Here is a 16,598-nt window from a genome sequence, read left to right as displayed (position 1 = left end):
ACTAGGAATAGGATTCCTGCAATCAGTCCCAAAATGAGGGGAAGTCAGCCAAAAATCGAATGGACGAAATCTGGAAAAATACCCAGTATGGCTTTGAATGGTGTTAATGCCATCGAAAATACTGTCTTAAATACCTTTGAGACTCCACTGGTATCAGAAATATTTAAGATTTCATTCAGGATTTCTGCGAAATGTATGGGGGAATTAGTTGATAACAATGAATGTATCTCTGCAGTCGTCCTTGCGACTTGGAGATCATACGTTTCTTTTGATGACGTGAGCCTTGTCGGCGTCTGAAGAAGCACTGTTTTCATTCTGCTTAAAGTATCTATTCGAATAGAAGTAATTTTCAAGTTGGGCCATGCCCTTGCCTCCCTGTCTGGAAAGGAGCTGGGGAACAATGAGTGTCCACAGCACTTGACCTTCGCAGTCGTAGTTACGAGATAAGGAGTCCCGGGCATAAGACTACAGCATCTGTGATCTACAATTAGAATGTAACTCCCATTATAGAGTCTTTGAAAGAATGGTTCAATCTGTGTTGCAGGTGCGCCTTGCTGGTGACATGAAAGGTTATTTGAGTTCCCTTCACAGGCTCCATGCAAACTAATTCCGTTACACAGAAGTGTACCGCTTAGTGACATTGCACAATTATTGCCACTAAGAAACACTTTCTGTCCTTTATTACTGACACATGCATGTGAATAGGGCAAGTTCCATGTTGTTTTAATGTACCCTTTTCCTAATTTTTCATACATGCCAGCCTGTATATATTTTTGGCAGTATTGAAACCTGAAGGTTGATATTGGAATATTAATTATCCCATGTATTATCCATTCACTGACAGGTCGTTCTGACATTGTCACTGGTAATCTCTCAAGTTTCTCAATGCTCAGGATTGTATAATCAGCCCCCTTCTGTGCCATACTGATTTGTCTATCAGTAAGGTTAAAGATATAGAATAGTGACGTTGTGTTGATTAAACGCCAAGGCACATAGCCTGAACGCAGATTTTGTAACGTCCAGCCAAGCTGTACAATAGAACGCAATTGGGACTGACCGTGTTGTAATAACAGTAAGTCTTGCGATAATATGTCGATTGCTGAAGACACAATGCTGTCCAAAGAAAAAATTCTGGAGGACAGAGTCATTAACCCATTGTCCACTACAGAAAGTGATTTTTCCAAATGAATACGGTCAATTTCCCGTATCCTTTCTGCTGTCTCAATTTGAGTAACCTTCCAGGCCTCATTGTATGCTGCATATACAGAGGCTGCTATGAATCGCTTTTGACGCTGTTTGCGTGGTCCCATAGTGAAATCACGCAAGTCAGCACCATCAGTTAGTAAAGTTAGGTGTTGCTTAATTTCTGCCAGTGTGGAAGTTTGTAGCCATTGAAGGCATAATTTGCCCACACTGTAGGTGGTTATTATCCCTGGGTGTTGTCTTTGAGGATATCTAGGGTCTGGCCTGGTCATTTTGAACCCCTGTGTTTTGTTCAGGAATCTGTCTTGACAGTTATTAGTATCTGTGGGCCAGATCAACCACTGTTTCCAATCTGGATGTGTTCTGTTTTGGTTTAATACATAATTTACGTATATCTCTTCATCTGTAGAGCTATTGCTGTTCATTGTTCGTTTTGGAATAGACGGTTTATTTAAGTCTTTGATTTTGGCTAAGCCTAGACAGGTAGTTTGTTGAACAGTGTCATTTAAAAATATAATTTGTTCTGGGATCATGCAGGCTCTAAACAAAGATTCTATACCCTGTACTTGCCATTCTTTTGTGCCCCAAACACTTTTCAATTCAACATTTTTGTCCCAATAATCAAAACCAAAAGTATTCATTTGTTCAAAGAATGAGTCTGAATATATCAATTTCGTGTTTGTTATCATGGTCTTTGTCCCTGTCTTATTTGACAATTTGAAATAAAATGTTTCAGCATTACTTATGTTAAAACCTGAAAAGTATGAATATTTGTCGTAAACGGTTCTTGAGCTTCCTTTTGGAGGAGTTGCACAATGTTCCCATTGATTATAATTTAAAACATTTCTAGGTTGTGCAGATCTATGTATAAAATGGTTACCATAGTGGTTGTAGCAATACATACTATCATAATTTGTAGAACCCTGCAAATAATCATGTTTGGTAAATTTAGCAGACATTACTAAGTCAGACATCATATTATTAATGCTTTCGAAGTCCCAATCATCAGCAAATGAGCTTGGTTTTACAAAGTCACTCAATGAGATCTTAATTTGGTGTGGATATTTCAGGATTTCAACCGGACCATAGATTTCGTAGTCTGTGTTGTCCCATGCTACCCCAATAGGATTGGCTGTGAAGTTGACTGAAGAAAGTTCTCTTTTCTCGACGTGTGAAGATGTGTGTGGTTTGAGGATCAAGTTGATTTTCTGACTTGCTGTGTCCATTTTAGCATATTTTCCCTCAATGAAGCGTCCCAAAGTTAGTATCATGATGAGCCAAAGTATGAGGATAAATGCACCAAAACCCACCCAAAATTCGATCCATGGAGAAATTAGATATGTTTCTTTCAGTTGTTTCAAAAGTTCTTTAGCTTTATCTTTAAAGGTTTTTGATGATGGCTGTGTCTTTGATTCAGTGAAGCCTTCAGAGGAATCATCGAAGTTTATGAAGTAGCCGGATGCAGTTCTGTCAATAGTTCCAATTGCTTCAGGATTACTGTTTCTTGCATAGTCGTTTGTTACTTCATTATAGGTTGGTGTGTCTCTGCTAAATGTTTTTATTTGGGTTTTCAGAGGTCTAAGTTCCATTGCATTGTTGCATAGTCCTTGTTGTTCTTCTGTAGGCGTTTCGAATGTGATTAGCCTCTTTGTTAGGACCTCTGTACTGGTAGCAAACCTTGGTGTTCTGCTACTTATGGGGAGTCCACTTGGCCTACTATTTGTTATCGGCCACATGATTGTGGTTTTACCAGGTCGATGGATACAACTCGGTTCTCCTTTTTACCAGCAAGCGGCGGTAGTACAACTGATCTTGTCCCGTTGACAGACAAGACAGGAACTGCTGTTCTGTAAGAAGGCCCAAATTCCTTCTTTACCGCGATCTTTTCTCTGACTAGATCCCCGACTTTTGGAATCCAGACAGGTCTTGCTGGGACAGGTGGTGGTTCTTCAGTGGTTGTTGGCTGCTGTTTCAACTTTATGTTGCTCAGGTCTTTTCTTGTTTCATTTAAGTCCTGCAAAATAGCCAAACGGTCTTTGATATCAAAGCTTTTTTCCTTCACCACTGAAGTTTGACTGTCAAGGTCAGAGATTAACATCCTAGTTCCAAATAATAATTCGTACGGACTGAATTCCTTCAGAGAATTTCTTGGCAAGTTATTTAGACTACGTTGGACACTTATTAGATGTTTGGCCCACCCAGCTCCCGAACCTAATATCCTTTCCGTTATAGATTGCTTTATGCCTTGGTTTTTTCTTTACACCATCCCGTATCCCTCAGGAAGGAAGTGAGAAGATTCCCGCTGTGCTATACTCATTTGGCCATGTTTCCCCTCAGGCTGGAGGGCTAGAGTGAAAACAATGGTCAAACGAAGCATGCTCTTAGCGTATATGCCATTTAGACTCGCAAATCTTTGTATAACAGTCCAGACGTCAGCCGAGTGCTGGTGATCTACATTATAAGTGGAAACTAGCCTGTATATGTTAATCGCAAGCCTTGCTTTTTACTGTTGATTTTTTCTGGAGTGAAACGACACGGTATTACACCGTTTCTCTCACCACTGCGATTCCTGTTGCAGTTTGGGCAGTTTTTTACAAACATGGTGTGATGCAGGCTCATGCCTGGCCACCAGTACCTTGATTGTAATTCTTCCAGAGAATCTTTTAGTTTGAGGTGTCTGAGACCCTCGCCCATATGTGCGTCTGCGATTAACAAGTTTCTCCTGTCCATGTTTTGAATCACTCTATCCCCCACTCCAGGGATTCGAGCAAAAGGGACGGAGTTTGCATCGATTATGTATGTATAATTGAGTGGATAGTTGATCGGTAGCGCTGAACAGTTGCCCTTTAATGACGTTTTCACCGCCAGCACTGTTTCACCGTCAATGTATTTTAATGTACGCTTTTTTCGAACTACGGAAGCCGATTTAGTTGCTACCGCTGTGGCTGTCTCAGCCAATGAATTCCCTGCAACGTGAACGCCATCACGCTGATGACTCAGTGAGTGTGTCACGTGAGTCTTTGGTAGTTCCCTTTGTAAAAGAGCTATTTGTTCCCACAGCAGTTGCTGCTTTATTGTTGCATCTGTGTCATCTTTGTAACCGTTTTGAATCCATGTCTGCAAATCGTTGTTATATGATTTGACGCAGTAATATGAATCGGACACTATAAGTGTCGGGAATTCGCGATCCGCATTATCTAGCGCCATTTTCAATGCTATTATTTCAGTCTGTTGTTCTGAATTAGTTTCTACTGAGTGTGTTTTTGTTAATAGAGGTTTTAGTTTACCTCCGCGCCACACTTCTTTTGTAATCTCACATGTGGGGTTGTATGCTTGTTCTCCCCAAACGGAGGGTTGAGCATGTCCGTCTGTATAGATTACACAAGCGTATTGTCGTAAGGGCAGAATGTCGATTGGCAGAGGGAATGTTCTTTCATATTCTAGATTTTTCAGTTCCTCTAGTTCTGGATCAAAGTAGTAGTATACTTTGTCCGTTGTAATTGAATTCACCCATTGTATCCATTCCGGATTCAATGTTGTTGTTGGTAAATTACACGGTGTTGTTAATGCCTCAAAGGCTGATTCTAATGTTCTGACTGTGATACGTCTACCGTCAGCTTGATCTTTTTCTCTAGCTATTGCGGTTTGAACTGCATGAACAATGTTTTCTTTAATGCTGAATTTCTGTTCAGCCTCTGTGTACAAGTGTGATTTGAATGCAATTGGTACCTTGTCTTCCTCATTAGAGGTCAGGTATGTGAATCCGCATCTCCCTGGGATGACTCGAATCACAAGATTGCGTGTGTTATCACGTGTTTCTAATTTTGTTTTAATTAACATGTCTGTTTGTAAGGATCTCAAAATTTCTGTGTGTATTTGAGTCCAATTGGTTCTTTTAAAATCTGGTTTTATTAGATCATAAAGGGGTTTGACCCTTTCTGCGTAATTTGCAATGTATGTTCTTCCGAAATTTAGGAAGCCTAGAATTGACTGTAGGTTTTTTAGTGTTCTAGGTGCTTGGAGTACGGCACATTTTTCTAGAAAATTGTCAGCCAGGCTTTTGCCTTCACTTGATAATTCATATCCTAAGAACAGGACTGTCAGATGGGCAATTCTGGATTTTTTAAAGTTGAATTTGTAACCCTCTGCTGCGAACCCAAGTATTATGGTGTTCACTCTCTTCAAGTGAGTCTCCAAGTCATCATCTGTTAAGTATATGTCGTCGACATATGATAATGCTTCGTCATCATATGTTTGTAGTAATTCTGTTACTCTCGCTGAGAATACCCCCGGGCTGTTTTTGTACCCCTGGGCTAACCGACAGAATTGTTTTTGAGTGCCATTTATTGAGAATGCAGACACATATCTGCTCTCTGGTGCTATGTTTTGACAAAAGAATCCATTAGAGATGTCTAATGTTGTTTTGTATTTTTTGCGCACTATGTTATTCATTAGTGCAGCACGATGCGAATTTTGCACTGCAAAAGTTTTGCAACATGAGTTAAGGTGTCGGTAATCCAAAACTAGACGATATGAATTGTCTGGTTTGGAGACCGGAAACAAAGGGTTGTTCATTTGTGAGGTGCAAGTTTCAATCACCCCCTGGTATTCTAGCTGATCTAGGATTTCTTTTACCTGTTTTTTAGCTTCTTGCTTAATTGGGTACTGTCTCTGTGCAGTAGGTTGTGATTTTAACTGGATTTTGTGAGGAGGAGAGTCCTCATCCCATCCTACGTGATTTTTATATAAAGCAGGAGCTAGAGCTACTGCCCACTTTCTGGCAAGTGTGTATTTTTTATGAATTGGGATGTGATTTGAGAAGGCAGGCATAATTATTTCTTCGCCATGAGGGCACTCCCTGACAAACTCTGGTGGCCAGTCTTTTTCAGCTAGAAGGATGTCATAGCCCTTGGAGAGATTATCCCAAAATAGTCCCCTTATTTTTCTAGTCTTATCCCCCTCTATACGTAATGTTATTTCATATATTTTGTGAGGTTTGCTAACTCTGGTGTCTGCAGTTTCCACTTGAAGATATTCATTCGTGTCCACTGTCTCCAGATGATTCATAAGGACTTTGCGAGCTATGCTCACTTCTGCTGCGCTGTCTAGCATTGTCTGAGCCCATTCTCCGTTTTTCAGTTGTGTCCTCAGTATTCTCGGCATTGTTAACTACCTTGATACTGGCTACCTTCTTTTTTGGAAATTGTAATTTCTTTTTTAGCTGAGCAGGTTCCTTGTCTTTGGACTTGGCGTGCTCTTCTCTTTGTTCTGATCGTCCTCTTCTTTCCGATTTCTGCGAGGAAGTCTGAAAAGATTGAGAGGGACGTGTATCAATGTCTTGATATCTATCAGGTTTCTTTATATTATCCCTATTTCTAAGGTTATATCTTTTCCCAGAGGGGTCACTCTGGGGTGACCTGTGTCTTTGGTTCGGAGATTTTTCTCTTCGCCTAGGAGACCTTCCTCTGGACTGGAATTTCTTTTCTTTAGGATTGGATTGTTTGTTTCCATCCCAGCTCTTTTTCTGTGATGTTGAATTATTATTAAAAAATATTTTTTCAGGACTTTCAATCAGTTGTGGTTTTACTGGTATTCCACCTAAACTATCTCTACCTAGTTCCTCATAGGATTTTTCTATGATTCTGGCAATTTCAGCTGGTTGGTCTGCTATATCTGTCTCTTTTAACCTCTGGCGGATCGCCACGTTTGCTGCTTCTCCCTTTATGTTGGCTAATAATATAGCCGAGACCTGCTTGAAGTCTTTTAGTAATTTCATACCAAGAGTTAAAGCGGGTTCTGGACCATATTCATCTTGAATTTGTTTTAGCACATCTGGTATTACCGAAATGGATGGAACACCGTGCGTTTTTGTGTAGATGGAAGCAAAGACTGTACCCCAAGTGTCACAGTCCTCAATGTGTGGTGCGATTCCCATTGGAAGACAGATAGTCAGAATCCTGTGTTTTTCTAACGGGGTGGTGTCAGGAAACACCGCCTCTATTTGGGTGATCTTCTGTGCCAACCAGAATGGTATTTGTTCCCGTTTAGCCGGTACTTTACCTAGGCAGGATTGTATGTTCTGTGGTGTAATTTTATTTGTGTTCCCCTGGTGAGGGGTCAGCTGTGGAATTTTAATTGCTGGTTGAATTGTTGAAGTCCGCATCACATATTGGACTAATTGTCTATGTATTTTTATTAATTGTTTTAGCTGTGTTAACAGCTCTGCTACAGACATCCCATTGATGTCTGGATGTGGTGTGTATCCGGCTAGGACCGGCCACGTTGCTCCTGGTCTACCTAAAGGACCGAGCCTGGTGATGTGATTATTGTGTTTTAGGGCGCCATTAAATAAGAGCAAATGCTCTTGAAATTTAAGTGGTACTTCCACCTCCTCGAAAGGAGTGTACATTTCAGGAGGTTCCTCTATTTTGTAATAGTGGAAGTACTTTGTTACAGCATTTGCTGCTGGAAAATTTATCCATGAATAGTATACCTCTGTCTGCCGATATTCGTGTGCCTCAATTACGAATATGACTGTACCACCTCTAGGTGTCAGTCCATTTTCTATAAGTTTTAAGGTTATAGATTTCCTTTTGATGACCGGGATGAGTATTATATCCTGGTCTGCTTCTTGTAGTGCAGTATCAGCTGCTGCTATTTCAGCTGCTAATCTAACTGCCTCTCTTTCTCCTTCACTGTCTGACATTGTACTGTCCAGAAGGTTATTTTGTTTGTTTGCAGATCAGGTTTCTTATGGAAACAAAGATTAGATGCACAATATTTTGGAACAGTGTATCCTTCAACGTTGACTAAACCAAGAACCATACATAGGAGTTTCCTCCTGCGAGGTTTTGGAGGATATTACCTTTCACCCACTCCAGACGTCTTTGGAGTATTATGGGAAAAAAGGGGTCTGAGTGAGAAAGCACGACTGAGTTACTCTAAATGTCTTACGTTAGTTTTATCGCACTTCCAAACGCGTTGGGCGCCATGTAGTGTAGTTCCTATTATCCCAATAGGCTCTGCGCATTGGAATAATACCTTCAATAGTATAGGCCTAGACCAGACGTTAACTAGGTCTACTACTGTCGATATTAGACTTAAAGTTTTGGGTTTGCCAGCTAGCTCAGAGTTCACTAGAAACTTTCTCGAATAGGCAAGGAGGAGTTGAACCTCCCTGGATAGACAAGAAGGGATTTAGTTTCTGACAACCATAGAACATGACAACTTTGCTCTCCCCTAATCAAGAGTGTATCTCGAGAGTCGTGTGAACAAAAGGCAATTTATTTTACTCAGTCAGTACGTGCATTCCTAGTCTCATCAGATTGTAGAGAAAAGGAAGAGACGGGCGTGTTCAATAAAAGATGTTATTTATTGATCAGTCTCTTTTCTCATACAAGAGAAATGGATCGATATTATTGCAATACTTATAGTTAAGTAAAGTGCATACATTAAAAGCAGAAGTATAAAATAATACTGTAAAAACATTGATATGGTTTCTAAGCCATATGAAGGTTTAAAATGAATAAAATATATTACATACACATATACATTTGGCTAATCGTACTCAACTGGTGTTTCTAGCTACGCCTACCCCGTGTACCTGACCTAAGCCTAATACGTGGGCGGGAATAGAAAGTTACAGTTTAAGTTAAGTTTGTTTTTGCCAAGTGACTGACTAAAGAATTCTCTGCGAGGGGTCATTCAGTTCTGTACCTGGAATCTAGGATGGATGAGGGATGGTATCTCTCGTTTCTGGTCTCGATATTCCAGGCTGCCTGCGAGGGCTACCCGGAAGCGCCGGAGCTGGATTTCTCGGCAGGAGAAATAGGCAGCTTCTCGTTCTCAGCGCGTCAAGAAGGCGGGGCTGCGCCAGCGGGGTCCGCTCTGCTCTGGGCTTCGGCAAGTCTGGCTGCTCTGTCCTCGTCACCACCGCGTGTGTTTGCATAGGGCAATATCGGTAATATTTATACCTTTAAGGTGCCGAGATTGACGTAAGGATGGACATAGATACGTCAATAAGGATGTCATACGACCAGGTCGTTAGCACATTCTTTTGCTGAAGTTCTCGGTGAAATCAAAACAATGGCCGCAGGGTTTTTCCCAGGTTGTCATAGGTTTGATTTGTTATGAGAACTCCGTATGCCTTATCAGGGGCTGGAGGAATATCGCTTGTCTAATTAGATGGCAAGCGTTATGACCTAATCAGATAACACGTTCCTGTGCCGTAGTGTGGCTTTATCAGATAACGGTTCCTGCATCATGGGGGTTTTCTGCCTCATGGGATGGCTGCTAGTTAACTTGTTAGTTTGTTAACCAGAATAGGGTCAGGAATAGGGGGATCGATACAGAACCTATAGGAATACATCACAATACAGTAAAAGCAGAATTATAAAATAATACTGTAAAAGCATTGATATGGTTTCTTAGCCATATGACACTTTAAAATGGATAAAATAGATACATACATATATACATTGACTAATCGTACTCAACTGGTGCTTCTAACTACGCCTACCCCAGTGTACCTGACCTAAGCCTAATACGTGGGCGGGAGTAGATAAGTAGCAGTTTAAGTTAAGTTTGCTTTGCCAAGGGTCTGACTCAAGAATTCTCTGTAAGGGGTTATTCAGTTCTGTACCTGGGATTTAGAAGGCTGGAGGGCTGGTATCTCAATCTCAGGACTTGATATCCCAGCTGCCTGCGAGGGCGGCTGGAAACGCCGGAGCTGGATTTCTCGGCACGAGAAAAGGCAGCGTCTCTCTCAGCGCGTCAAAAGGGAGGGGCGGCGTCCGTGGGCTTTCTCTATCAGCTGGGCTCCTCGGCAAGTCGCGCTGCTCCAATCTCGTCACCACCGTGTGTTTGCTTAGGGCAATGTCGGTAATATTTATACCTGAAAGGTGCCGAGATTGACGTAAGGATGGACATGAATACGTCAATAAGGATGTCATAAGAACTGGTCGTTCTTACATTCTTTACTGGAGTTCTTGGCTAAATCAAAACAATAGCTGCGGGGGATTTCCCAGGTTGCTGGAGGTTTGATTTGTTTTGAGAACTCGGTATGCTTTCTATGGGGGCTGGAGGAATAGTGCTTGCTTAATGTGGTAGCATGCGCTATGACCTAATCAGAAAGCGGGTTTCTGTGCCGTTGTATGGCCACTATTGATTTATTACCCGGGCAAGGGTCAGAAGCAGGAATATTGATACAGTTCCCATAGGAAATACATCACACCCACTCCACGGAATTTATGTCCATATTTACTAACCTAAGCATAGTAAACATAACATAACTAATAATGAATGTGTATTCAAACCGCCCCAAAATACATTAATTGGATTTAGCGTAACACATGAAAAATATGAAGATAGTTACTGTATGCATTCAAGCAGTGTAATCATTCAAAGAGGATGCACTTTTTATATCAGCACGAATGATTTGCGAAAATAACACATGAAATGGCTCTTAATACAGAAGAAAAAGTGCGAGACCATTTCATCACATAGAAATATAATTCTACTTGCAAACAACCTAGAGGTCGAGGTAATGTCTACTAGAGTTCCCTAAAAATAGAAGTTTCTGTTCTCCAGGAATAGTTTACTTTAAGCAGAAGATAAGTGCCTGAAAGGTAAATATTATGGATGTTGGAGAAAAAAGTTCCTGTTTGCAGGAGCAGACTCGAAAAAATTCTCAGTGGCTTTGTTTTTTGAAATTGAAGGCCAAATTCAGAGTTCAGGGAACGCTGTGTGCATGTTTGCTCAAAGTCATTCTTTCTGTTCTGGTGAAAACATCATATCATTTAGATGTTCGAAAAAACAGTCACCAGCTTCTGGTGATAGTTCGACTAGGTTGGAAAATGACGCTACCATGGAGTCATGAGCATGATCGCTTTCAGTGATGGTTTGATCAGCATTGCTGACAGATGGTCGTACCTGATCGATGCTGCTTTCATCTTGTACTTCACTACCCTTCAATCGTAGTGGTGAAGTCTCCACGAATGCCGTCATCAGGATTGGTAGCCGCTGGGGACAGCACAATGCATGAGCCTTAACTGGACTCAACAAAGTCTCTGCATCCAATGGCACTTCTGATTGTAGTGTGAGACAGGTGTCCAACACGCATTCCTCGCCGCATAGCAAGCACCTTAATACAGGCATAACACATGACTGCCACAAGGGTCTGAATGAAAGAAACCAAGTCATATTCAAATCTCGTAGCCGTGCTAGTCCAAGGACTTTAGTTATGCGGTCCCGGTAGCGGATAGCTAGGATCGTTTCTTCCATTGTTGCTGGAGTCATGTCTGTGACATGGTTTGCCATAGCGAAGCAAAAGTAGTAAAAATAGGACGCCTGCTACTAGTCCCAACAGGAGAGGAAGTCCGCCAAAGATGGAATAGACGAAGTTTGGAAAAATACCCAGGATGGCTTTGAATGGGGTCAAAGCTCCCGAAAAAACTGTCTTAAATACACTTGCGATACCATTTGTATCAGAAATATTTAAGATTTCGTTTAGTATTTCTGCGAAGTGTTGGGGGCTATTTGTTGATAACAGTGAATGAATCTCTGCCGTTGTCCTTGCAACTTGGAGATCATACGTTTCTTTTGATGACGTCAACTGGGTTGGCGTCTGTAGGAGCACAGTCTTCATTCTGCTTAAAGTATCAATTCGAATAGAACAGAAATTAAAACTGGGCCATAACCTTGCCTCCCTGTCTGGAGTATCGTTCGGGAACAATACTCTTTCACAGCACATGACCCTGGTAGTCACGCTTACGAGATAAGGTTTTCCGGGCATTAAGCCACAACACTTGTGATCTACAATTAGAATGTAACTCCCGTTTGAGAGTCTCATAAAGAATGGTTCTATTCGTGTTGCAGGTGCGCCTAGCTGGTGACATGAAAGGTTATTTGAAGTCCCTTCACAGGCCCCATGCAACTTTATACCCTGACATAGAAGTATACCGCTTAGTGAATTTGCACAATTATTGCCACTAAGGAATACACTCTGTCCTTTATTACTGACACATGTGTGTGTATAGGGCAAGTTCCATGCTGACTTAATGTATCCTTTACCCAACCTTTCATACTGGCCTGCCTGTATATATTTTTGGCAGTATTGAAACTGGAAAGTCGTTATCGGAATATTTATTATCCCATGTATTATCCATTCAATGACAGGTCGTTCTGACATTGTCAATGGTAATCTCTCAAGTTTTTCAATGCTCAGAATTGTATAGTCAGCACCCTTCTGTGCCAAACTGATTTGTTTATCAGTAAGGTTAAAGATATTAAATAATGACGTTGTGTTGATTAAACGCCAAGGCACATAGCCTGAACGCAGATTTTGTAACGTCCAGCCAAGCTGTACAATAGAACGTAATTGAGACTGACCGTGTTGTAACATTAGTAAGTCTTGCTCTATTATATCGATTGCTGAAGACACAATACTGTCCAGTGAATATATTCTGTAAGACAGAGTCATTAACCCATTGTCCACAACAGAAAGTGATTTTTCCAAATTAACCCGGTCAATTTCCCGTATTTTTTCTGCTGTCTCAATTTGAGTTTCTTTCCAAGCTTTGTTATAAGATACATATATAGAGGCCGCTATGAAACGTTTTTGACGCTGTTTGCGTGGTCCCATAATGAAATCACGCAAGTCAGCACCTTCTTTAAGTAAAGTTAGGTGTTGCTTAATTTCTGCCAGTGTGGATGTATGTAGCCATTGAAGGCAGAGCTTTCCCACACTGTAAGTAGTTACAATCCCTGGATGTTGTCTTTGGGAGTATCTAGGGTCTGGCCTGGTCAATTTGAATCCCTGTATTTTGTTCAGGAATCTGTCTTGACAGTTATTTGTGTCTGTGGGCCAGATCAACCATTGTTTCCAATCAGGATGTGTTCTGTTTTGGTTTAAAATATGGGTTACGTCTATCTCAACATCCGTAGTGCTATTACTGTCCGTTGTTGGCTTTGGAATAGACGGTTTGTTTAAGTCTTTGATTTTGGCTAGGCCAAGACAGGTAGTCTGTTGAATTGTGTCATTCAAAAATATAATTTGTTCTGGGATCATGCAGGCTCAAAACAATGATTCTATACCCTGCACTTGCCAATCTTTTGTGCCCCAGATCGTTTTCGTTTCAATGTTATTGTTCCAGAAATCAAAACCAAATGTATTCATTTTTTCAAAAAATGAGTCTGAATATATCAATTTTGTGTTTGTTAGCATGGTTTTCACTCCTGTCTTATTTAACAATTTGAAATAGAATGTTTCTGCATTACTTGTGTTAAACCCTGAAAAGTATGAATATTTATCATAAAATGTTTTTGAACTGCCTTTTGGTGGAGTTGCACAATGTTCCCATTGGTTATAATTTATGCAGATAATGGTTACCATAATGGTTGTAGCAAAACATTTGATCGTAATTAGAAGAACCTTGCAAATAATCATGTTCTGTAAATTTAGCAGACATCACAAGATCAGACATCATATCATTAATACTTTCAAAGTCCCAATCATCAGCAAATGTGCTGGGTTTTACAAAGTCACTCAATGAAATCTTAAATTGGTGTGGATACTTCAGGAGTTCAACCGGGCCATATATTTCGTATTCAGTATTGTCCCATGCTACCCCGCCGGGTATAGGATTGGCTGTGAAGTTTACTGAAGAGAGTTCTCTTTTCTCGACGTGAGAAGACGTGTGAGGTTTAAGGACCAAGTTGATTTTCTGGCTTGCTGTGTCCATTGTAGCATATTTTCCCTCAATGAAATGTCCCAAGCATAATACCATGATGAGCCAAAGTATGAGGATAAATGCACCAAATGCCACCCAAATTTCAATCCATGGAGAAATCAGATAGGTTTCTTTGAGTTGATGAAAAAGTTCCTTTGCTTTGTCTTTAAAAGTTTTTGTTGTTGGCTGTACTTCTGGTTCACTCAGATCTTCAGAAAAATCATCGAAGTTGATGAAGTAGCCTGATGCCGTTCTGTCAATTGTTCTAATTGCTTCTGGATTACTTTTTGCTTTTGGAATTTGTTTTGTTTCATCAGCATAGTCATTTGTTACTTCATTGTAGGTTGGTGTTTCTTGATGAAAAGTTTTGATTTGGGTTTTAAGAGGTTCAAGTTCTATTGCTTTGTTGCATAGTCCTTGTTGATTCACTGTAGATTTTTCATAAGTGTTTATTATTTCAGTTTGTTTTTTTTTTTTTTTTTAAATCTTTTTATTCACAGAATTTTTTTAAATTTTTCCCACCCTCTGGAGCACAGAGGGGACATGGAGCAAATAAAGAAAAAAACAGTTTTTCCTACACATGTCAATTTTTACACCATACATTTCGTTTAAGATAAGCCAAAGCAAAGAAAAGAGAAAAAAAGAAAAAAAAAAAAATAGGAAAGAACCATCATCTTAATACCAAAATGATACATTACCCCTTATTTGGGTGAGATCACTCTCCTTGTACATACATATTGACATCGATTATACTTTCTATATGTGTTCTATGGAGTTATACCTTGTTATACCTCATTTACGATTTACATACACATTTATACAAATTAGATACAAAATTATGTACATATATATTTCCTGTACAAATCAACCTTCTTCCTTCCATTTCGTTATTGTTTCCCATATTTCCAGACCTAATTTCCTCAATCTTTTCCCACTTCTGGAGTAGATCGCTTTTTCTAAGTTGTATATGCTCAGCAACCTGGCTAACCATAGTTGAAATGATGGCGCCGCTTGATCTAACCATGCGGTGGTAACACACAGTCTGTACACTGCCATGGCCACGAAGATAAAATAGTTCCCTGTCTCAACATCATTGTTTCCATCTACCCCTAGCAGAATAATCGCAGGTGATAGATTAACAGGTAGTTTTAGTGCCCTTTGTAGAAACGTTTCTATTTCTTTAAGTACTGTGACTAAACTGGGACATATTGCAAACATGTGAATGGCATCTGCATCTGCGCTCGTACACCTGGGGCAGTTTATACCAGTTGTCGCTCCCCATTGTGCCAGTTTAGCCGGGGTATAATAAAGCCAGTACATAGTCTTGTAATGCTGTGCTTGTAATGACGCAGAGCATAGAATGCTCGTCCCTAGTTCTAATGATATTTTAAAACATTCTTGTTCTATGCCCAGCTTCGTTGACCAGATTTCCCCCCATTTAGCCATGTCATCCGGTCTTTGTTCATTTAGTTCAAGATAAAATCTTTTAATTGTGCAATCTACTCCAGTTTCTATTATCTCTAATATGTTATTTTTTTCAAATCCTCTTATTCCCCCTCTTTTGCTTTGTAGGAAACTTCTAACTTGTAGATATTTGAAGAAGTGATTTGTCGACAGATTAAATTTTCTCTGTATTGTTACAAATTGTTCCACCCCTTGTGTCCCCATTACATCCCCTAGTTTTATTATCCCTTTCCGATACCATTCCGTAAAAACCGAATCAGAGAATATATCCCCCGGAAGTAACACATTCTCATATAACCTCATATACCTAATAAATTTCCCCAGACCAAACTTTTTCATAAAAGCCTTCCATATATTATATGCGCCCAGTATAGTCTTAAAGCGTGTTCTTTTGAAATATGCCGTGTCAAAATTTCTCAAAAAAATATTTTTTGTTTCTTCGCCCAGCAAGATGCCATAAATCGCTAATGACCCTAAGTGATCTTCTTCTTCTGCTTCAGCTCCACCTATTAATCCTACCATATACTGCAGGGCAGCGGCCCAATAATACATCTTCAAGTCTGGTAACGCCCACCCCCCTCTATCCCGTGGGAGTGCCAAGAATCTCGCCGCTCTCCTAGTTTTACCTTTGGACCAGATAAATTTGTTAATCATATTTTCAATCCTTTTAAACCACACGTTATCAAACCATAAGGGAATTGTTCGGAAAAGATACAAAAATTTCGGCATAATTAACATTTTTATAATATTCACTCTTCCAACCAAGGTAAAATGGAGATTATTCAGTCTGTCTAATTCACCCCCAACTTTCCGTATAATAGGATCGATATTTAGATCCACTAGCTTGTCTAATTCTGAAGTTATAGTTATTCCCAAATAGGTTCCCGTCCGCGCTACCCGTGGATCCTGGCATAGGGCCTTACTATTTTTTATGATTTGTGTTTTCCCGGTATTCAAAGAATACCCGGAGACCTTCCCAAATTCCTTTGCCTCCTGTTCCACGTGTCTTATAGCCTCTGTGGGGGATGATGTTATAACCGCCACGTCATCGGCATAGGCCAGAATCTTGCATTCCCCCCTGAGTGTAACGATTGGGGAGATGTTCCTATTTGACTCCAGTCTCCTGATTAGTGGGTCCAGATATACCGCAAACAGTAACGGGGAGCATGGGCAGCCCTGCCTTGTGCCCCTATTAATTTTTAC

Source organism: Lissotriton helveticus, chromosome 11 (genome assembly GCF_964261635.1).
Source record: "Lissotriton helveticus chromosome 11, aLisHel1.1, whole genome shotgun sequence".
Lineage (NCBI taxonomy): Eukaryota > Metazoa > Chordata > Amphibia > Caudata > Salamandridae > Lissotriton > Lissotriton helveticus.
Note: the sequence above shows the minus strand (reverse complement) of the source record.